A 22,689-nucleotide genomic window follows, 5' to 3' on the forward strand; every position below is an offset into this window, starting at 1 on the left:
CACCTACTCATGAGCCTATGTGCCGGACTGCTGTCTAGGCCTTGAGTGGGTGTGTTTCTATGATCCAGTATAGACAGATATACATCAGTACCTGCTTGTTTTGCTTTCTGCATGAGTCTTTTGGCTGTTTTTACTGCTGACTCTGCTTTCCCATTACTCTGAGGATATCTGGGAGAGGACGTCTGGTGTTCAAATTCCCATTTCTTGCAGAAGGTTTTGAACGCTTCCGAAGTAAACTGTGCTGCATTGTCCGAGAAAACAACATCTGGAATGCCATACCTGGCAAAATGGGCCTTGAGTTTTTTAATCACTGTTCCTGCCCTTGTGTCCTGCAACAAATCAACCTCCCAGAAATTAGAAAAATAGTCCACTGTAATCAGGTATTCTTTGTCATTCCATGTGAACAAGTCCGTTCCTATTTTTGACCATGGCCTATGTGGAATTTCATGTGGTTGCAATGTCTCCTTTGGTTGTTTATCACTGCAGGATGCACATATTTCACATTGTGCTATATAATTTTTAATGTGGTCATTCATACCTGGCCAATAAACAGATTCTCGCACTCGACGTAGACATCCTTCCATGCCTAAGTGGGAAGAGTGCAATGTTTTCAGTATGTCTCTTCTGAGAACTTCTGGTATAACCGCCCTGTCTCCTTTAAGGCTATGTGCCCACGTAGCGTTTTAAAACGCACAGTGAAAACCGGACTCCTTCCCAGAAATCGCACGTTTTTTCCGCGCGATTTCACCGCGATTTTACTGCGATTCTGTTCGCGATTTTGCCACGATTTTCTCAAGCACTTTCCAAGCGATTTGAAGCATCGCTTGGAAAGTGATTGACAGGTTGGTCACACTCGTCAAACATAGTGTTTGACAAGTGTGAGCAGCTTTTTACTATTGAGGCCGCCTATGCGGCATCAATAGTAAAAGATAAAATGTTAAAAATGATAAAAAAAATAAAAAATTGGGGTATATTTACCTTCCGACGTCCCGCGCTGCATTCCCGGGCCTCAGCGTTCCCAGCGATGCCTTGCGAGACCTGTGATGACGTTGGTCTCGTGTTACGATAGCGATCTCGCGAGACCGCTAGAGTCACGCGAGACTACGTCATCACAGGACCTTGCCGCAAGGCATTACTGGGAACGCTGTGGCCAGGGAATGCAGCGCGGGACGTCGGAAGGTAAATATACCCCGATTTTTTACTTTTTATTCTTTTTTTTACAGGGGTATGGTACCCAGGGCCTGGAGGACAGTCTCCTCTCCTCCACACCGTGGGTACCAACCGCACATGAGACACTTAACTTCCCGCATGGTGGGCATAGCCACATGCGGGAAGTAAGCGATTCTCATGCATTCCTATGGGTGCGGAATCGCGGCAATTCTTTGCGATTCCGCACAAAAGAATGATCATGCTGCGATTTTTTTCCGCGATGCAATTCCGCCGCGGGAAAAAGCGCAGCATTAGCACAGCATGTGCGGAATGCCATAGGAATGCATGGGGTGCGTCCTGTACATGATTTTTAAACGTTTTCGCAGCGTTTTCGGGCCGAAAATCGCGGCAAAAGCGCTTAAAAATTGCATCGTGGGCACACAGCCTAAAGATGATTCCTTGCTGCACTGACAATTCATCTCTTATGTGGAAGAATGGTGAAACTTCCCTTGGAGCATGTTGCTTGTATTTTGGCCAGCCCTGCAAGATGACAGTCTTTAAACTCTGGAGACTTTTATCCTTCTCTGTGAAAGTCTGGATTTTCTTCAACTTTTCTTTTGACACTGCAAGATAGTTACACATATTGATGGTTTCAATGTCTTTCTCCTCATCATTTGTGATGAGAAGGTAAGCTCTGCTTAGCGTATCTGCAATCAGTAAGGCTACTTTCACACATCAGTTTTTTGCCGTCAGGCAGGATCCGGCTATTTTTAGAAAAAACGGATCCGGCATAAATTTTGGAGAACTGTAGAAACGGATCCGTTTTTTTGCTGGATCCGTCTAGCAGGTTATATCTGTTCCTGGGGGCTGGCCAATTGGATCTGAGCATGCGCAGACTTAAAAAAACCGGATCCGGTGGCTGGATCCGTCTTTTTCTGGATCCGGCGCATTCCGGCGCCCATAGACTTTCATTGTAGCAAAAAGCCGGAAGCGTCGGATCCGGCGCTTCCGGCTTTTTCGCCGGAGACAAAAAACGTTGCAGTAGCCGTTTTTTCCAGACGCCGGAATGAGACAAGTTGCCGGATCCGGCAAAAAACGGATGAAACGCAATGCCATCCGGCACGATCCGGCGCTAATGCAAGTCAATGGGGAAAAACTGGATCCGGCATTGCATTTTGCCGGATCCGGTTTTACAAAAAAAAGCCGGATCGCGCCTGAAGGCAAAAAACTGATGTGTGAAAGAGGCCTTAAGTCTTTTCCTGGACAGTACCCAATGTCAAAATCATATTTCTGAAGTCGTAACAGCATGCGCTGTAGTCTCTTTGGAGCATTCAGTAGTGGTTTCTTTGTAGTGCTCTCCAAAGATTTGTGATCCGACTGTACTCTTACCCGTCGACCATAGGTGTATTGGTGAAACTTCTCCAACCCAAAAACCACAGCCAGTAGTTCCTTCTCAATCTGAGCATATCCCTGCTCTGTTGTTGTAAGGGCTCTGCTTGCAAATGTGAGTGGCTGTTTGTTCTGCATTAATGTAGCTCCAAGGCCTTTTTCTGAAGCATCACATTGTACCACTACTTCTTGATCTGGATTGAAATACTTTAGGGTTGCTGCATCTGCAATAGCTTTCTTTACTGATTGGAAAGCAGTCTCCTGGCTTTCCGTCCATTCCCAGAGCACATCTTTGTGGGTTAGCTGTCTCAGTGGCTCACACGTCTGACAGATGACTGCAAAATTTGGAGAGATAATTTACCATGCCCAAAAATCGTTGTACTCCACAAACATCAGTAGGGGTAGGCAATTCTTGTATTGCTCTCACCTTTTCAGGATCCACTTTTACACCGTTTGAAGTCAGACGATGTCCAATATAGGCCACTTCTGTCATTTTCAGTTTGAATTTGTCCAAGTTCAGCTTTATGTGTTTTGCTCTGCATCTGTCCAAAAATTGTATCAACTTCTGGTCGCGATCCTTGATTGCAGATTCCATATCTTCACCTTCTCCCACTATTAGTATATCATCTGCTATTGTCTTCACTCCAGGAAGTCCTTCCAAAGCCTGCATTAATGTCTGCTGGAACACCTCTGGAGCAGGTTTTAGTCCCATGGGCATTCTCAGCCATTTAAAACGTCCAAATGGTGAAGAAAATGTTGTCAATAAACTTGATTCTTCAGTCAGTGCCACATGCCAAAATCCATTTTTCACATCACATACAGAAAATATTTTAGCTTTTGATAGATCTGGTAGAACATCATCTAATGTCGGCATGGGGTACTGATTTCTTTTCAGCGCCTTTTTGAATGGCTTAGGATCAATGCATATTCTTACCTTGCCCAATGGTTTCTGCACTATGACCAAACTGCTGATCCAATCTGTGCTCTTATGGACTGGTGCTATCATGCCTCTTCTCTGTAAATCTTGCAGTTCTACTTTCAGCGGTTGCATTAAAGCTACAGGCACTCTCCTTGTAGGTAATCTGGTAGGCTGCACGGTGTTGCCAATTTCTAGCCTATATTTACCTTCAAAGCACCCATCACCTTCAAATAAATCAGCATACTTCGCTTTTATTTTCTGAATATCCAAGTTGTGCTCTGCATTTAGTTCGGGATTTGGTATATCCTGGGAAACTTCAACAGACATAATATTCTGTGACTGTACTTTTATTAAGTCCATTGCCTGAACAGCTTTTACTCCCAATAATGGTACATGGTTACCACCACACAACATAGTAAATTCAACTCTATAACTCTTTCTGTTACATGGGTTCTGTATTTTGAGCTTACATGTCCCCAGTGGTTTCAGAACACTTCTGTTGTACATCACCAGTACCTTGTCAGTTGGCTCAATAGAAACTTGTTTGTTCAGCAGAGCAGATGGAATTACATTGCAGCTTGCTCCACAATCCAGCTAAAATCTAATGGGCTTCTCATCCAACAAGAATGTTGCATAAAGCTGCTTGGCATCCTTGCCTACTGACTGCCTGACTACATTGACTTTCTCTGCTGCAGGCTGCAGTTGTAGCCATGTAATGTCCTCTGCACTGTCAGTGTCTGGTGTCACAGTATGGAACTGTCTGTACTGTTTGCCTGTTCCTTGCCTGCAGACAGCTGAGAAATGATTCTTCTTTCCACACAATCTGCAGGTTTCACCATATGCTGAACACTTGGTTTTGTCTCTCTCATGTCTTTTCCCACAATACTTGCAGTGGACAGTGCTTATAGGGGAGCTTGGTCTTGTCTTTCCTTTCATAGATACTGCATGTACCTTATCATCATCATTATCACTGGTGCCTGCCATCATCTTCAGGCTGTGTTTTGTCAGTTCAGGAGCCCAGCAGATTTGTATGCATTTCTCTAAAGTCATGTCTTCCTCTCTCAGTAATCTTTCCTTGAGATGACTGTCTCTTATGCCACACACCATTCTGACTTTGATTAGACTGTCCCTGATCTCTCCAAAACCACAAGTTGTTGCCAGCCTCCTCAGCTCTGTCAGATATCTGTTCACATTTTCACCATCCTCCTGATGTCTTGTGAAAAAGTTATATCTTTCCACTGTCTCATTCTTCTTTGGGTCAGTGTTTATCAAATGCCTGCACAATATCTGCTAGAAGGAGGTTGTCTGTGTGTGGGAGTAAGGTGTGGGCTAATTCTCTGCCATTTTCCCCAATAAGGTAATAAAACAGCTTCTCCTTTCATTTGTCATCAGTGGGGGCCACTGTGAGATCCACATACAGTGTAAACTCTTCCTTCCAATGTCTCCAAATCTGGGACAAATTACATGAAGTCACATCAAGTCCCTGAGGGGGCTTCGGACCAGTCTCCATTTTGCAGTAGTGTCAGGGAGTCTGTACTTACAGGTGCTGTGATTCTCTGTGATCCTCTGTACAGTCCCAGCCTCACACAAGCTCTGAGGATTTGCAGGTTCAGAGTCAGCATGGGTTTGTAACTAATAAGTCATGTCAGACTAACTTAATTTCCTTCTATGACGGAATCACTGATTGGGTGGATCAAGGAAATGCTGTAGATATAGTATATCTTGACTTCAGCAAAGCATTTGACAAAGTATCTCATACAATCCTTATTGAAAAAATGACTAAGCATGGAATGGACAAGGCAACTGTTAGGTGCATTCATAACTGGCTTAGTGATCGGACCCAAAGAGTGGTTGTAAATGGCTGCACATCCAGTTGGAAGAATGTCTCAAGTGGGGTACCACAGGGCTCTGTCCTGGGCCCTGTATTGTTCAACATCTTTATCAATGATTTAGATGAAGGAATTGAGGGTAAACTGATTAAATTTGCTGATGACACAATGCTAGGAGGGATAGCTAATACTAGAGAAGAGAGAGAGAGGATTCAAAAAGATATAAATAAACTGAAGAAGTGGGCAGCAACTAACAGAATGGTTTTTAACAGGGAAAAATGCAAAGTACTACATCTGGGCAATAAAAATGAAAAAAGCATATACAGAATGGGAGGAATAGGGCTAAGCAACAGCACATGTGAAAAAGACTTGGGTATACTAATAGATCATAGACTGAATATGAGTCAACAGTGTGATGCAGCAGCAAAAAAGGCAAATGCAATTCTAGGATGTATTAACAGAAGCATACAGTCTAGATCACGTGAAGTCATTATTTCCCTCTACTCCTCTTTGGTCAGACCTCATCTGGAATATTGTGTCCAGTTTTGGGCACCACATTTTAAAAAAGACAGCAACAAACTGGAGCAAGTTCAGAAAAGAGCGACCAGAATGGTGACCGGTCTGCAAACCCTGTCTTATGAGGAAAGGTTGCAGGATTTGGGAATGTTTAGTTTGCAAAAGAGAAGACTGAGAGGAGACTTAATAGCTGTCTACAAATATCTAAAGGGCTGTCACATTGTAGAAGGATCAACTTTATTCTCATTTGCACAAGGAAAGACTAGAAGCAATGGGATGAAACTGAATGGGAGGAGACACAGATTAGATATTAGAAAAAACATTTTGACAGTTAGAGTGATCAATGAGTGGAACAGGCTGCCACGAGAAGTGGTGAGTTCTCCTTCAATGGAAGTCTTCAAACAGAGGCTGGACAGACATCTGACTGGGATGATTTAGCGAATCCTGCTTTGAGCAGGGGGTTGGACCAGATGGCCCAGGAGGTCCCTTCCAACTCTACGATTCTATGATTCTATGATTCTAGGTTCTGTGCCCAGCTGCCACCATGTTCTGTTATGTATTTCCGGTTAAGGATCACACTCCTTGGATATCTCCAGGCTTGTTTATTACATGAGACTTGTGATACATTCCTCCATTACAAGATGTCTGCTAACAACAACAACTAACAAGTTCTTACACTCTATAGTACAAACATCAAAGTAGTGAGACCCCTAGGGGCCACATCAACATATAACATATTTCTACAGATACATAGTAGAGTAGCCGGTAATTCATTTGTTGGCTTTTGTAAAATCATTGCAGTACCCGACAGGATAGGAGACATGGTTTACATACAGTAAACCATTGCATATAAGTGAGATTTATATATGTCCCTAACAAATGTTACTAGTGTGTGTGCATAAAATATTGGAGCTGAGTTAGTGTGAGAAAACAGAGGTTGTGAGATCTGTAGCTGCAGTTAGGAGTATGTCAAGGGAAGGAGCAGAACAGATATAGCAGTATTTGTAACTGGATTAGGTGACAAACCAACACAGATGGAGCACCCTGGACCCTGTGTGATGAAGTAGTTTAGAGTACAAAAAGAGAGCTAATTTGCAGTGGACACGGCCAGTAGTTTAAAGGAGGTACAGCTGTGGGTTAACAGGTAATCCTGAGACAGCACAGGAGAAGAGGGACTGAAGAGAAGACAACTTGCAGGCCAGACCTGGAAGTCATAGTAAAGACTGGACTTGCCAAGCTGGGTGTAGGGTATTACTGGAGATGAAGGACAGACAAAAGGAATGGAGTATACAAATCTGGCAAGCCTTATTGCTGAAATACCATATACAAGTGAAGTGCCGTCACGCATAACCAAAATGTCTGTGTTTGTGTAAAACAGATGAAGATGTGAATAATAATCATTGTGCCTGCTATCTTTTGCACAAAGGTTTCACCAGTTTGATTGGTAATGATTGTTTTATTTCTATAAATTGAACTGCTTCCTTCTTTGTGATTGTAACGCACTGCGGGTCCTGTACATCTGAGGGTATGCAGTCTGAATGCAGAACATCTGCATGTACTAACTACACGCATACTCAGAGGAAGTATGCAATCTGAAAATGTCATATGACCTGAAAGTCCTTTGGTCTCTACATTGACCAAATGGTGTGGCAGAGATTTGACAACTACCTGCTCCACCATTGTGTTCAGTTATATCTGTGAGCTAAGAACACATATTCAGTTGAAGTCAGGGCATACCCCTGACCTCCCGAGACAGTGGGACAGCGTCAGTAATTCAGGACTGTCCCTCTCAATCTTGGATAGGGAGGTATGCATCAGATGTGTGAGAAAATGTGCAACAGTTTAGTATGGGACATTGCAGTTGGGATGTGAGTGAAAAATTATAATATGGAAGTCAAAAGTAGCAATAATTAAAAACAAGGGTTATGCTGTGTCTTTGAATGAGCTTGTAAAGGGGATGATGAGACAGCAGGTACCTACGTGATGGGTCCGGAACTAGAGAGGCTGCATCCACTGTTCCCGGGGGGAAGCATTAGTAAGGTGGACCTTCCCCTGCTGCCTGAGGGAAGCACTAGTGAGGTGCACCTTCCTGCTGACCGAGGGGGGCGGAGAAAGTGGAAAAAGAATTGCGCACAGCAGAGCAATTTGGCGCGAACGGAGGGCAGCGTGCAGTCAGGTAAGCGGTGCGCTCAGCTCCCTGTCCCTACACAGAGTAACAGCACTGCAACAGGTCATGCTGCAGCAGACCAGAAGGACAGGGATTGCTGCGTGGAGGGAAGCAGTGTGCCCAGCAGCAATCAAGAGATAGGGACCGCTGCAGAGTGTGCAGAGCCAGGTGTGCGCAGCAGCAGTCAGGAAGAGAAGTGCTCCGTCCCGGGTGCATCAGCATTACACAGGTCTGCACCCGTACAGCAGCCCATCCGCCAGCAGTGGGGACCAGAGAGCGAGCGGGTCGTGCAGTGTTTGCCTGGTGGCTATTCAAGAGAAAGGCGCCTCATGCTAAGTGTCCATGAGTACTGCACACACGCCACATAAGAGGAACCGCATACGAGATTGACACTTGCACCCTAACTTTGATAGCGAATATTTGCCAAGACACTTGTGACCTGACTTCACCTGGAATATAGATGCAGAGCCTCGTTGGGCTCATACCATTGTTAGCCACTGCAGCATATGGACTAAGGGCAGTGGATGGTATCGGAGACTGACCACTGTCACCAGAAGACGGGGTATTGTTGTTTACCAGGACCCCATCGAAAAGGACATTGTGCCAGTCGTTGTCGGCGCTATCCACTTCATGGACTTTGGAACCAGTGACTTTCATCGGGGCCGCCATGATTTGTACCGTTGTGCTTCAACTCACCATATCCTTTTGTCATTTAAACTTTTTAATCCTTTGTTTAACCCTTGACCTCCCTGCGCGGTGTATTCCTCTGTTATTAAACTAGTTAACCCTTGCTCTGCCTTCTGTTTGTCACTGCATCCAGCGTTCCGGCGATTTCTACAAGTTAATGCACTGAATTTGCAGATGATATGGCTGAGGGGGTCAGCATGCAGTCAACATTTGCAGAGATGCCATGTTAACGGGTGTGTACAAAGTGCATAAAAAGTTCTTGTTGCCTGCTAGTAGAGGTCAGACAAATGCAGTCACTGTAAACATGCTAAAGGAGAAGGAAGCCAAAGTGAATAGCACTCACCATCAAGATGCACTGCCCCATGGCATTAAAGAGGTTCTCATACAGAACTCCAGTCTGAGCCGCCTGATGCCAGGTGTGAAGTGAATTGTCATGAATATGTGAGGGGCTAATATATGATAATTGAAAGAGTAGGATGAAACTGTGCATGACCTGGAGATAACCACATAACTGCAAGCTGACAACTTGGATGACTTATTTAGAAAATGGTCTAAAATGCTTTAGATAAAACAAACAGTATAAGTATCCTTATAAATAATTTAAATAAAATGCTGTTATACGATGGGTAAATGGGAAGTTCCAAGTAGATAGCAGGTGAAGAGACAAAGCCTAAGCACCCACAGCATCATATACATGCAGAAGCAACCAACAGTTCCTTAGTGGAGGGCTGTGGACACAGCTAAACCGATTGTCCCTCATATTGCAAAACCCTTGCAGGCATATGAAAGAAGCACAAACAGAAACCAAATAGAGACATGTTTTATATTACCATATTAGAATACCTCCCATCTTTTGAAGAAAGAAAAGAGGGACAGATAATGCGGCAATGCCCATTTACCATTTCTTTCTCCCTTGGCAGGAGGAGATGACAGAAGGGCGCTAGCAGTGAGGGAAATTCAGCAGACGCCTGAGATAGCAGAGCGTAGACCCAAATCCGGGACTGTCCGCTGTATCCATGACAGTTGGGACTAGAGATCAGCAGATCAATTTATGGAACTCTGGTCCAGCGTCCAGGTCAGTTGTATCGGGCGGCTTGATGGGAGGCCCCAAATCTCTATCCTTCCTACGTTCCCATCCTGGCTTTTGATTAGCCCGAGCTGGTGCAACGTCATTTGTGCGTTCTGCTCATCTCTTGTTGGGACCTGTGGATTTATTTTTTGCAGTTTTGGTGCATTTTTTCTCAAAAGGCTTCTTCTGAAAAGAAGCCATGAAGAAAAAAACGCATGAAGAAAAAAACGCTATTGTATTTTTAAGTGCAGAAACGAAGCTTTTCTGTGCTATTAAAAAAAAGCGTTAAAAAATCTGCTTAATTTCTGCCCCCAAATCACATGAAATAAGCAGGAAAATGCATAAAAGAAACGCAGCAAACATGCAATAATCACATAAGATTGTTATTGCGTTGTGTGATACGGACACCTGCAGAAACAATGCAGCACTTATGCCACATGTGAACACGGCCTCAGCATTACAGTTTTATGGAAAACTGTAGCTGATGTGGCCACTCTGAATCTTTCCCAAGGATCAATGGTGTATAGCATAGGATACCATAAAACTTAACTTTTAATGTATAAGGAGTAAAACGTCAAGCACTAATAAACCAAATATATGACATAGACATTCAAAAAAGTGCACACGACGAAAACAGTGCAGTAATAAAAAGATTGGGTAGATCTCACCCGTTTCAATGGAGATCACCCTCAGAAGGAGGCATAGAAGAATGGGGATCAGTGATATAGCTCAGTACCTAATATCCCCTGTCATGCCCCAAATGCAGGACTCCTGCCCTAATAGGGCAGTACCCAAGTATAGCACTGAAGAAGTGAACCCCACCCATTTCTTACACATTTCAGCCTTTTTTCATAGGCCTCATCAGGGGAAATTATATTAGCTGAGTGACTATATATTAAAGATGGTTTAAGGTGCCTTGAGCAGTGCAATGTCACAAGAAACTCAGACAAGAGCATGTCAAAATTGATATTGCCTAAAATATTTCTATCTTCCAGGGCATGTGTTTTGCCTTGTTTTTAATGGCCCCTCTATAAAGGTCTGGCTTCTGATGTAAGTACCTATCAGCTGTCCCAAAGAAGGCATACCCAAGTGGCTGAAGACCATTCATTACAAGATTTAAAAAGAGGCCTAAGTGACCAGTGCTCCCATTTGTCACTTACTGGACCAACCGCACTTTGCAGATGGAGTGATCTACCGGCCACCATCCAAAGGGCAGGTTCTGGATCAATGTGAAGCAGAGCGTGCCATCAATGAATGATGTAAAAAGTGTCATCGAGAGGCGCGTCGCTGAATCACATGATGCAATGCGTGTCATTGAGGCTTGACACAATATGCATGATTGGAACCGAGATAACATAAACTGAGTTGTTAATGTATTTACATGGCCTTAAATCGTGCTCTACATTGTGCTTTACTGCAGCTCTCTTCCTCTCCTCTTATTTGAGAGACAATGTCCTCCTGGAAAGAACCGTCCCAAAGTTTAAAAAGTGTCACTTATAAAAAAAAAAAAGGAACACCAACATACAATAAATTCTGTGGCCCAGATTAATCATTGCCTTTACACCTGTTTTATATCTAATAACCTTCTCAAACAAATATGAATAAACCAAAATAAAGTCCAAGTTAACAAAGACTTAAACTTTTTTTATTTAATTCCACAATAAAAGGAAAACCAAACAATTGGACATAATACAATACCATAATATGTCATAGTATAAGGAGATAATTACATAGTGAACACATGGGCCATGAGTAAATTCTGTGATCATAAAAAATCCATAGGCAATGTAAAGTGCATATAGTGAACAGACCTAAAGTCTGAAAACTCAAATAAAGTGCATAGGAAATGTAATAGGATCATAAATACCCATGATCAGTGGCTCAATGAGTCTCCTTATCTCCTTATACTAGGACATATTATGGTATTGTATTATGTCCAATTGTTTGGTTTTCCTTTTATTGTGAAATTATATAAAAAAAATTTAAGTCTTTATTAACTTGGACTTTATTTTGATTTATTCATATTTGTTTGAGAAGGTTATTATTGTCTTTTATGAATATCCATATATGCCATATGAATATTAAGTGAGTGATTCTCACAAGGTAGTTGGTCTGTTTTATATCTAGTTTTGTGTGTTTTACTCCTTTTCTGTTTGCACCCAATTCATTATTCTCTTTGCGCCTTTTTTAAAGTATATTTTATGAGTACTATTTCATTGATTTTCCGCTTAGTGGGCATGTTTAGCGATTCCTGATGTTTTTGCCTGATACATCAACTTTTTAAAAAGTTGCAAAATATGGCACAACTCCAATCCTCACCTGGTGTATTTTTGAGCACAATTCTAAACAAGAAAAATGAACATTTATGACTGCACTAAATTCATGAATTGTGTTCGCTATTTTGAAGAATTTGGCACCAAAATGCCACAATATATACAAGGAAAGTGAAAAAAAAAGCAAATGAAGGGCCATAAACTTTCTCTTTAGCCTATACACCATTTTGTGCACTCACTCAGTAGCTGAGTTCTTCTGCCTGATGAGCTGGGCTCTTTGAGAGGTCGGTGGGGTCTCAAGACCAGGACCCTGACAGATATGCTAGAAAATGTTAGGTAGTACCTTTAAATGTTCTCCATACTGACTCCATGTTTGGATTCTTACTGTTTTCCAAGATTCTGTTCTTACTCCACTAATCATCCTGATTTTAATTGATCTAATTTGACTTTAACTTAATATTTGGTTCCAACCCATCTCTTGGTAAAATTTTGGTATATATTCTGGCTATAATATGCAATATAATAATTAATAGTAAAGTTAGTAATCATGGTGCAGATATTTGACCCCACAATATGCCTAATTTAACCTTGTACATCTTTTTCCACTAATATTAGCAAATATTACATTCATTAATGAACGTCTAGATTTAGTTTCTTGATTGCCTCCACTCTTCTGTTATATCTTTAATACATTAATCATTGCTACAAGGCAATCAATGTCAATAACAATGGCTAGTGAAGTTATTGTGTAGGGAGGAGGGCCCCCGCAGAGTGTCCGGGCCGGAACCAAGGGGACCGCCATCTAGGTTCCTAAGGGAACTGTACCCGGGGAACGGAGAAGGAGAGTGGACTGCTGGGAGTGACAGGACAGCAAGGGGAGGGGCGAGTATAAAAGGGACAGGGAGCGCGCAGGGGAGTCAGTTGGCGGAACGGCTGACACGAAGCAAGAGACTGTGGGACTTTGAGAGAGCCAGAGTGACAGACGGTGACCAGAGAGGAGACCAGTGGCAGAGGGGAGACTTACAGTGGCCTGCGGAGAGTAAGCGCCGAACTTACCAACAAGATACTGGCGCTTCACTCCAATCCGGGGTCACTACCTGCCCACGGTCTTCCACAGCTGTTACCACTGTGCTCCAGCCTGTTGCGGCCTGTCCGCTGCCTCTCGCAGCCGCTTCACTCCAGCCCGCGGCTGTGGCCTGCTTGCTACCACCCCACTTCAGCCCGCAGTTGACGTCACCCCGCTGCAGTCGGCAGTTGGGGCCTACTCCTTGCCTAGAGATAAACTCTTTGCCTAGGCCCAGGCCATGCACGTGGCCTGCCAACCGCCACTCCTGGTAACTGCGACACAACCCTGCTTGCGGACTGGAGTCTCATTGAACTCAATTACGAGCCAAACCCCGCTGTTTCTACAGGGGGTTACCTCATCAAAGGACTCCCTCAGGGCCTGTTGTGCCCCAGCTCCTCCTGGGCACTGGGGCACCCGAAGACTACGACAGATCTTCAGCAGCTGGGCCCAGCGGCTGCGACACCAAAGCAGCCTCATCAGAGACGCCGAAGGACGTCAGGACGGATAAGTGACACTATAGGAAATAAGGACCCGTAGTCGGCCATATCGCGGCCCTATAGCAACCGGCCTTTGCTGGGTTAGTTGTGTTCTCTTTGAAAGTCTTTGTTTGTGCAGAGTCCCTGCGAGGACAATAGCTGCTATTGTGTTTTGGTTGCTTAGCATAGCCCTAGCGGCTTAAATTTATAAAAGTTTTCTTCCCAAAGTTCAGCTCAGTCTCGTGTCTTGTCACTGCATCCTGCGTACCTGTTATTATTATTATTATTATTATTATTATTATTTATTGTTATAGCGCCATTTATTCCATGGCGCTTTACATGTAGGGAGGGGTATACATAAAAACAAGTACAATAATGTTGAACAATACAAGTCATAACTGGTACAGGAGGAGAGAGGACCTTGCCCGCGAAGGCTCACAATCTACTAGGGATGGGTGAAAATACAGTAGGCGAGGGTAGAGCTGGTCATGCAGCGGTTTGGTCGATCGGTGGTTACTGCAGGTTATAGGCTTGTCGGAAGAGGTGGGTCTTCAGGCTCTTTTTGAAGGTTTCGATGGTAGGTGAGAGTCTGATATGTTGTGGTAGAGAGTTCCAGAGTAGGGGTGATGCGCGAGAGAAATCTTGTATGCGATTGTGGGAAGAGGAGATAAGAGGGGAGTAGAGAAGGAGATATTGTGAGGATCGGAGGTTGTGTGCAGGAAAGTATCGGGAGACAAGGTCACAGATGTATGGAGGAGACAGGTTGTGGATGGCTTTGTATGTCATGGTTAGGGTTTTGTACTGGAGTCTCTGAGCAATGGGGAGCCAGTGAAGGGATTGACAGAGAGGAGAAGCTGGGGAATAGCGGGGGGACAGGTGTATTAGTCGGGCAGCGGAGTTTAGAATAGATTGGAGGGGTGCGAGAGTGTTCGAGGGGAGGCCACTGAGCAGGAGGTTGCAGTAGTCAAGGCGAGAGATAATGAGGGCATGGACTAGGGTTTTTGCAGATTCTTGGTTGAGGAATGAACCGATTCGTGAAATATATTTGAGTTGAAGTCGGCAGGAAGTGGAAAGGGCTTGGATATGTGGTTTGAAGGAGAGATCAGCATCAAGGATTACCCCGAGGCAGCGAGCTTGTGGGACTGGGGAGAGTGGGCAGTCATTTACTGTAATAGATAGGTTCGTTGTGGGGGTCACGTGAGATGGGGGAAAGATGATGAATTCTGTTTTGTCCATGTTAAGTTTCAGAAATCTTGTAGAGAAGAAGGATGAACTAGTGGACAGACATTGAGGGATTCTGGTTAGCAGGGAGGTGATATCTGGTCCAGAGATGTAGATCTGTGTGTCATCAGCATAGAGATGATACTGAAAGCCAAGAGATTCTATAAGCTGTCCCAGGCCAAAGGTGTAAATGGAGAAGAGCAGGGGTCCTAGGACTGAACCTTGTGGGACTCCGACAGATAGAGGGTGAGGTGAGGAGGTGGTGTGTGAGTGGGAGACGCTGAATGTCCGGTCTGTTAGGTATGATGAGATCCAGGACAAGGCCAAGTCTGTGATGCCAAGGCATGAGAGGGTCTGTAATAGTAGGGAATGGTCCACTGTGTCAAAGGCAGCCGACAGGTCCATGAGGAGGAGGACAGAGTAGTGTCGCTTGCTCTTGGCGGTTAAGAGGTCATTGGTGACCTTAGTAAGGGCAGTTTCGGTGGAGTGGTGTGACCGGAAGCCAGATTGTAAGCGGTCGAAGAGGGAGCAAGAAGAGAGATGGGAGGACAGTTCAAGGTAGACGTGTTGTTCCAGTAGCTTGGAGGCATAGGGGAGAAGTGATATAGGGCGATAGCTAGATACAGAGGATGGGTCAAGAGAGGGCTTTTTGAGGATAGGTGTGATTGAGGCATGTTTAAAGCTTGAGGGGAAAACACCAGTTGTTAGTGATAGGTTGAAGAGATGGGTTAGGGTTGGGATGAAGACTGTGGTGAGGTTTGGGATGAAGTGGGAAGGGATCGGGTCAAGTGCACAAATGGTGAGATGTGATCTTGAGAGTAGAGTGGAGAGTCGATCTTCTGTAATGGTGGAGAAGTTGGTTTTGGAGGTGGAGGGCTGGGAAGTCGGGAGAAGACGCTCTGGGGGTTGTTGACCAAAACTGTCTCTGATGTTATCAATCTTCTGCTTGAAAAATGAGGCAAAGTCTTCAGCTGAGATGAGTGGGGAGGGAGGAGGTGCTGGGGGACGGAGGAGAGAATTGAAGGTGTTGAATAACTGTTTAGGGTTGTGAGACAGGGCGGATATGAGCGATGAGAAGTAGGTTTGTTTAGCTGTGGCAAGTGTGGTCTTGAAAGTAGTGAGAGACTGTTTGAATGCGATGAAGTGCTCGTTGGAGTGGGATCTTTTCCATCTGCGCTCAGCAGCCCTGGAAGCTCGCCTCAGTTCTTTGGTCAGGCTGGTGTGCCAGGGCTGTCTGTTGATTTTGCGAGCTTTGGTATGTGTAAGTGGGGCAGCAGATTCCAAAGCTACAGCTATTGTGGTGTTATATAGAGCAGTAGCGTCATCCGCATTGTGTAAGGAACTTATATCTGTGAGAGGGAGGAGGGATTCAGAGAATGAGTGTAGGTCAAGGTGTTTAAGATTTCTGCGAGGGTGTGAAAGTTTGTGTGGTGGGGATTGTAGACATGGAGTGGAAAGGGAAGAGAATGTGAGAAGGTTGTGGTCAGAGAGAGGAAGAGGTGAGTTAGAGAGGTTAGATAGGGAGCAGAGGCGGGTGAAGATGAGGTCCAGTGTGTGGCCATCTTTGTGGGTGGCTGTGGAAGACCATTGAGTGAGGCCGAAGGAGGAAGTGAGAGATAGAAGTTTAGTGGAAGCTGAGAGGGAAGTGTCAATGGGGATGTTGAAGTCGCCCATGATGATAGTAGGGATGTCCGCGGAAAGGAAATGAAGTAGCCAGGTGGTGAAGTGGTCAAAGAAGGTGGTGGCAGGCCCTGGGGGCCGGTAGATGACAGCCAGTTGGAGGTTGGAGGGGGAGTAGATGCGCACAGAGTGCACCTCAAAGGGAGGGAGGGTAACAGAGGGTGGCAGTGGGATTGGAGTGAAGGAGCAGGTATCTGACAGGAGAAGACCAACTCCTCCGCCATGTTTGCTGGTGGGGCGGGGGGTGTGAGAAAGGTGGAAGCCACCATATGAAAGTGCAGCAGGAGAGGCTGTGTCAGAAGGGGTGAGCCAGGTTTCGGTGATGGCGAGGAAGGAAAGTTTGGTAGTAACAAAAAGATCATGGATGTAGGAAAGCTTGTTGCAGACAGAGCGAGCGTTCCACAGAGCTCCTGTTAGTGGGACTGGGGAAGCGGGGGCTGGGTGAATGGGTATAAGGTTGGAGTGGTTACGGAAGGTTGTGATAGAGCGTGGATGGGAGGTAGAAATGACTGTGGGAATGTGGTGAGGAGGACCAGGATTTGGAGAGATATCACCAGCAGTGAGAAGGAGCAGAGAAAGTGTTAACAGGTGGGAGCAGGAGAGGGCATGAGGGGGCTGTCTGTGTTTGGAGACAGAGGATTGTATGTTAGGGAACAGTTTTGAGGAGGAGGCGAGGTGGATGGGGAGGATGGAAGAAGAGATGAACAGTTCCTTACTAGGAGTAGGGATTAGGGGAATTAGCAGAAAGTGAAGGATTATTGGGGTGAAAGTGAAAACAAACAGAAACATTGTTTACAGTGACTGTACAGGTACCTTCAGTTCCCTTCTGGTTCAATTCTGGTTTTAATTCTAAAATTTATCTTCACACTTCTAGGACACACTTATAGGAATCACTGCAGACTGACGTCTATGCAGACTTGAGCTATGCAATATATGTACAACTAAGTGCAGTCAGGTGTGAAGCAGAGAGGAGTGGTCTCTGCTCATCTTGGTCGCACCATTAAGAGTGGACCAGATGCATATGATCAAGCCAGAGTAAACAAGGTCATAAATACCACTGGGGTAAGCTGGGGTTAGCTGAAAGGCATACCATGTGAATGCTAGGTGCAGAGGCAAGTCTATGTGCAAAGCTGGGTGATGGACTATGTGCTCTTCATAGACAGACAGCAGGAGAGCTGGGTGGATGAACATACCATGTGAATGCTAGGTGCAGAGGCAAGTCTATGTGCAAAGCTGGGTGATGGACTATGTGCTCTTCATAGACAGACAGCAGGAGAGCTGGGTGGATGAACATACCATGCTGTTACCTATATTTGGCGTAGTCGGCAGGATGCAGTCTCCGAGCACGGACAACAACGCCCCAAACCAGAGCAGGGCCATGAGCTCGACAGATAGCGAGGGCCCCTGCTCCAGCATTTCGCTGGGGGCAGTAGCATAGCTACCGGGGGGGCAGAGGGGCGGTCACCCCGGGCCCTGCGCTCTGAAGGGGCCTACCGGAGCTACACTAATGTAACTGTATCGGCGTGCACAGCGTGCCCATACAGTTACATTTTGCGGCAGAGCAGGGAGAATCGATCTCCCTACTCTGCCACCCGGCCGCTATGGGCCCCTGAGAAGGCGGTGGGGGGCCCCAGTGCCAGCAGTGGGCTCACAGCCAGCAATGTCATCCTGAGATAATCTGTAGGCACAGGACCTGTGATGAGGTCACAGGAGGGGCAGAGTCAGGGGGTCACATGATCAGGGGCTTCAGTGGCTAGCTGCAGGACTCTGCTGTGCTGGTTGTCATGCATTGGTGCTGGATAAGGTGAAGTTTATGTGTGGTGTCGGGAGGGGTTTACAACCAGGTGGATGTAGCAGAGCTGTGTGTGTATGAGGTGTACAGAGCGGAGCCGCGTATGTATGGGGTGAGCGGAGCCGTTTGTGTACAAGTGTACGGAGTGGAGCTGTTTGTGTACAAGGTGTATGGAGCGGAAAGTGTGTGTACGGGGTGTACGGAGTGGAGCTGTGTGTGTACAAGTTGTATGGAGCGGATGGCTGGGTGCTGCCTTATACTACAGTCTGCCTATGGGGGGAGTGCTGCATTATATTACAGGTTGCCTATAGGGGGTGGGGGGTGCTGCCTTACATTACAGTCTGCTTATGGGGGCTGCAATATACTATTGAGTCTGCCCATGGGGGCTGCATTATACTATATTAAGGACTATCTGGTGTATTATACTATATGGAGGCTATCTAGGGGGCCATCATACAATGTGGAGATTATTGAGGGGGCCATCATACAATGTGGAGATTATTGAGGGGGCCATCATACAGTGTTGGAGCCATCATTGGGGGATACTAAGGGGTCAGTATGTATACAGTGAGGGGGCATTATACTGTGTATAGGGGAGCTGTACGGGGGGGACTCAGGACATTAATAAATGTAAAGTGGGCACTTATTGTTATAGGGGAACTCAGGTTACAGTGACTGTCAAATGGGGCACACAGAGGGCAATATTACATTCTAGGGGCCAAAATGTGGGCACTGTTTTCTAGGGCAATTGCACCCGGCATTACTATATTATAGAGGGATGCTTTAGAATTTAGAGGTCACACAGAACCACACAGTAGGTGCAGTAATAGGGACACATACAGCAGCAGCGGCTCAGTATTGGGGTATCAGGTGCAGTAATAGGGACACATACGGCAGCAGCGGCTCAGTATTGGGGTATCAGGGGCAGTAATAGGGACATATACGGCAGCAGCGGCTCAGTATTGGGGTATCAGGTGCAGTAATAGGGACACATACAGCAGCAGCGGCTCAGTATTGGGTTATCAGGTGCAGTAATAGGGCCATATATGGCAGCAGCAGCTCAGCATTGGGGTGTCAGGTGCAGTAATAGGGAAACATACGGCAGCAGCGGCTCAGCGTTGGGGTATCTGGTGCATTAATAGGGACACATACGGCAGCAGCGGCTCAGCATTGGGGTATCAGCAGGATGAGGGGTTTGTGCAGGTTGGAGATACATGATAATGGGGCTGGAATATGAGAAGTGAAATGTGTCTTTGTTGTATTCTCTGTAGCAGAGTCGTGGCTGGAGGAGCTGTCATGTCGGTCTGGGCCAGATGGAAACGACGGGAAAAGTGAACGATTCCATCAGAAAGAACGTCAGCGGTAAGACACTATCTGTAACTGTGCAGTAATCACTTGTATGTTTTGTAAGACTGGTATTTACCACTGACCATGTAATAACCATGTTGGTCTTTATATAGGATTATTTTCAGTAACAGCACAGTCATCTCCTACATCCACTATTAGGGTGCATCACCGAGTTGTAAGCAAAGTTACCTAGTTAGGGGCCCACTCAGAAGTTTCGCCCCCCCTAAAGCAAAACCCTAGCTATGCCTCTGGTTGGGGACTATGCTGAGCAACCTGCCTAGGTGTTCCGGCTCTAATACCATGCTATTGAGTTGGACAGAACGGATGCGGGGGCTCTTTCGGATGCACCCGATGACTCCTGACCTGGAAGCCGAAGTAGCTCTCTTAGCGTTAGACGGGGAGGCTCGGAATTCAGTAATGTTGAGGCACCCGGGACACAGCAACACCTTTGATAAAGTTTTACAGATTTTAGAACAGACCCATGGGGACCCAACCAATGTGGGAGAGTTAAGGACCTGGTTGTTCAGTCGGATGCAGGGAGAGGGGGAGACCATCACCCAGTATATGAATATCCTCCAAGAGTTGCATACGGCCATCGAAAGGAAGGACGGCGTAGGGGTAGGACTTATTGACATTACACTAAGCGACCTGTTGGTGACTGGACTGTGGGACCCGTTAATAAAGCAGGCATTACGGGAGCAGGTCAGAATGAATCCCCGTATGGACTTTTCAGAGGTGGGAAGTCAAGCATGCGCTCGAGAGCAGGAGCAGGGGATGGCGGTCCCCGTGGGGAAGGTCTGGAGTGTGGAGGCTTCCGTGAACGCAGTTGAGGAGCCTCAATGGGTGGAGGAGATGAAACAAGAATTGAAGAACATCAAGGGCGAGTTGGCCGAGGTGAAGAGAAGGACTGAGTCCGGGACTGGACGGCGTAGCTTCAATCCCGACCCCTGGGGACCCCGCTCCATCCGGGGCAGTCGGTCTTCGCAGACCCAGTGCTATGAGTGCGGGGAGCCAGGCCACTTTGCCCGAGAGTGTCCGTGGCATGGGAGATACCCACCCCCGGCGGCCATTAAACTAGAGGGCTCTGGGCTGGGGGGACGCTGCTCGGAGCCAGAAACCACGATTAGGGGTGGTGGAAGTCCCGAAGATTTGGTCGCAAAATGTCCGGTGGTATGGGCAGAAGTAGAGGGCCGTGCCGTCTGGTGCCTAGTAGACACGGGGTCACAAGTGCCAACTATGCCTGCAACTTATTTCCGGCAGAATTTCCCCGAGGCAACGAGACTCCAGTGGGGACCCATGATTAAACTAGTAGCCGCCAATCAACTACCGGTCCCTATTGCCGGGGTGGTGTGGGTACAGGTGACGCTATGCGGTAAATCCCTCGGCCACAGAGGAATGGTTCTGACTAGAGTTGAGCGATACCGTCCGATACTTCAAAATATCGGATCGGAATGGATCGGCCGATCTTTAAAAAAAGTATCGGTATCGCCGATGCCGATACCGGAAGTCCCATTCAAGTCTATGAGACGTCAGGTATCGGAATTGGAAAAACCCTTTCCTGCCCTTGTACAGCCTCTCGGGGGTCTGTACGGGCCTTCCGGGGGTCTCTGCCGGCCTGCCGGGGGTCTGTGCCGGCCTGCCGGTGGGCTATGCGGACTGCCCGGGGTCTGTGCACCCTGTGGGGGTCTGTATCGGCCTGCCGGGGGGCTGTGCCGGCCTGCCGGGGGGCTGTGCTGATGTCCGGGGGTCTGTGCACCCTGTGGGGGTCTGTACCGGCCTGCCGGGGGGGGCTGTGCCGGCCTGCCGGTGGTCTGTGCACCCTGTGGGGGTCTGTGCCGGCCTGCCGGGGGGCTGTGCTGATGTCCGGGGGTCTGTGCAGGCATCGTCCGATGGGACTACAAGTCCCATCGGGCGATGCCTGCTACCATGACAGTGATTGACACATTAGCCAATGATGGGACAGTAGTAGTCCCATCATCCGGCTAATGTGTTAAATGTAAAAAAAAAAAAAAAAAAAAAAAAATACTACATACATACATACTACATGCATGCTACATACATACTACATGCTACATACATAGTACATATATACTACATATATACTACATGCATGCTACATACATGCTACATACATACTACATATATACTACATACATGCTACATACATGCTACATACATACTACATATATGCATCATACATACTACATACTACATATATACTACATGCATGCTACATACATACTGCATGCATGCTACATACATACTACATGCATGCTACATACATACTACATACTACATGCTACATACATACTACATACATACTACATGCATGCTACATACATACTACATGCTACATACATACTACATATATACTACATGCATGCTACATACATACTACATGCTACATACATACTACATGCATGCTACATACATACTACATGCTACATACATACCACATATATACTACATGCATGCTACATACATGCTACATGCTACATACATATTACATACATACTACATGCATGCTACATACATACTACATGCTACATACATACCACATATATACTACATGCATGCTACATACATGCTACATGCTACATACATATTACATACATACTACATGCATGCTACATACATACTACATGCTACATACATACCACATATATACTACATACATACTACATACATGCTACATACATACTACATGCATGCTACATACATACTACATGCTACATACATACTACATACATACTACATGCATGCTACATACATACTACATGCTACATACATACTACATATATACTACATGCATGCTACATACATACTACATGCTACATACATACTACATACATACTACATACATACTACATGCATGCTACATACATACTACATGCTACATACATACCACATATATACTACATGCATGCTACATACATGCTACATGCTACATACATACTACATACATACTACATGCATGCTACATACATACTACATGCTACATACATACCACATATATACTACATACATACTACATACATGCTACATGCATGCTACATACAATACATTCATACAATACATACATAGACATACAGTACATATAACATAGAGT

General features: G+C 45.8%; 1 long non-coding RNA gene across 1 annotated transcript in view; it reads left to right on the forward strand.

Annotated features, from left to right (window-relative positions):
* Positions 1–22,689, forward strand: part of LOC141086064 (uncharacterized) — a 60,015-nt gene that overhangs the window by 12,940 nt on the left and 24,386 nt on the right. Inside the window, exon 2 of the long non-coding RNA XR_012231496.1 lies at positions 19,505–19,595. This is a non-coding gene — a long non-coding RNA (uncharacterized lncRNA). The remainder of the gene's footprint in view (positions 1–19,504; positions 19,596–22,689) is intronic.

This window comes from Dendrobates tinctorius, unplaced genomic scaffold (genome assembly GCF_039654945.1).
Source record: "Dendrobates tinctorius isolate UK_male_01 unplaced genomic scaffold, ASM3965494v1 ptg000030l, whole genome shotgun sequence".
NCBI lineage: Eukaryota > Metazoa > Chordata > Amphibia > Anura > Dendrobatidae > Dendrobates > Dendrobates tinctorius.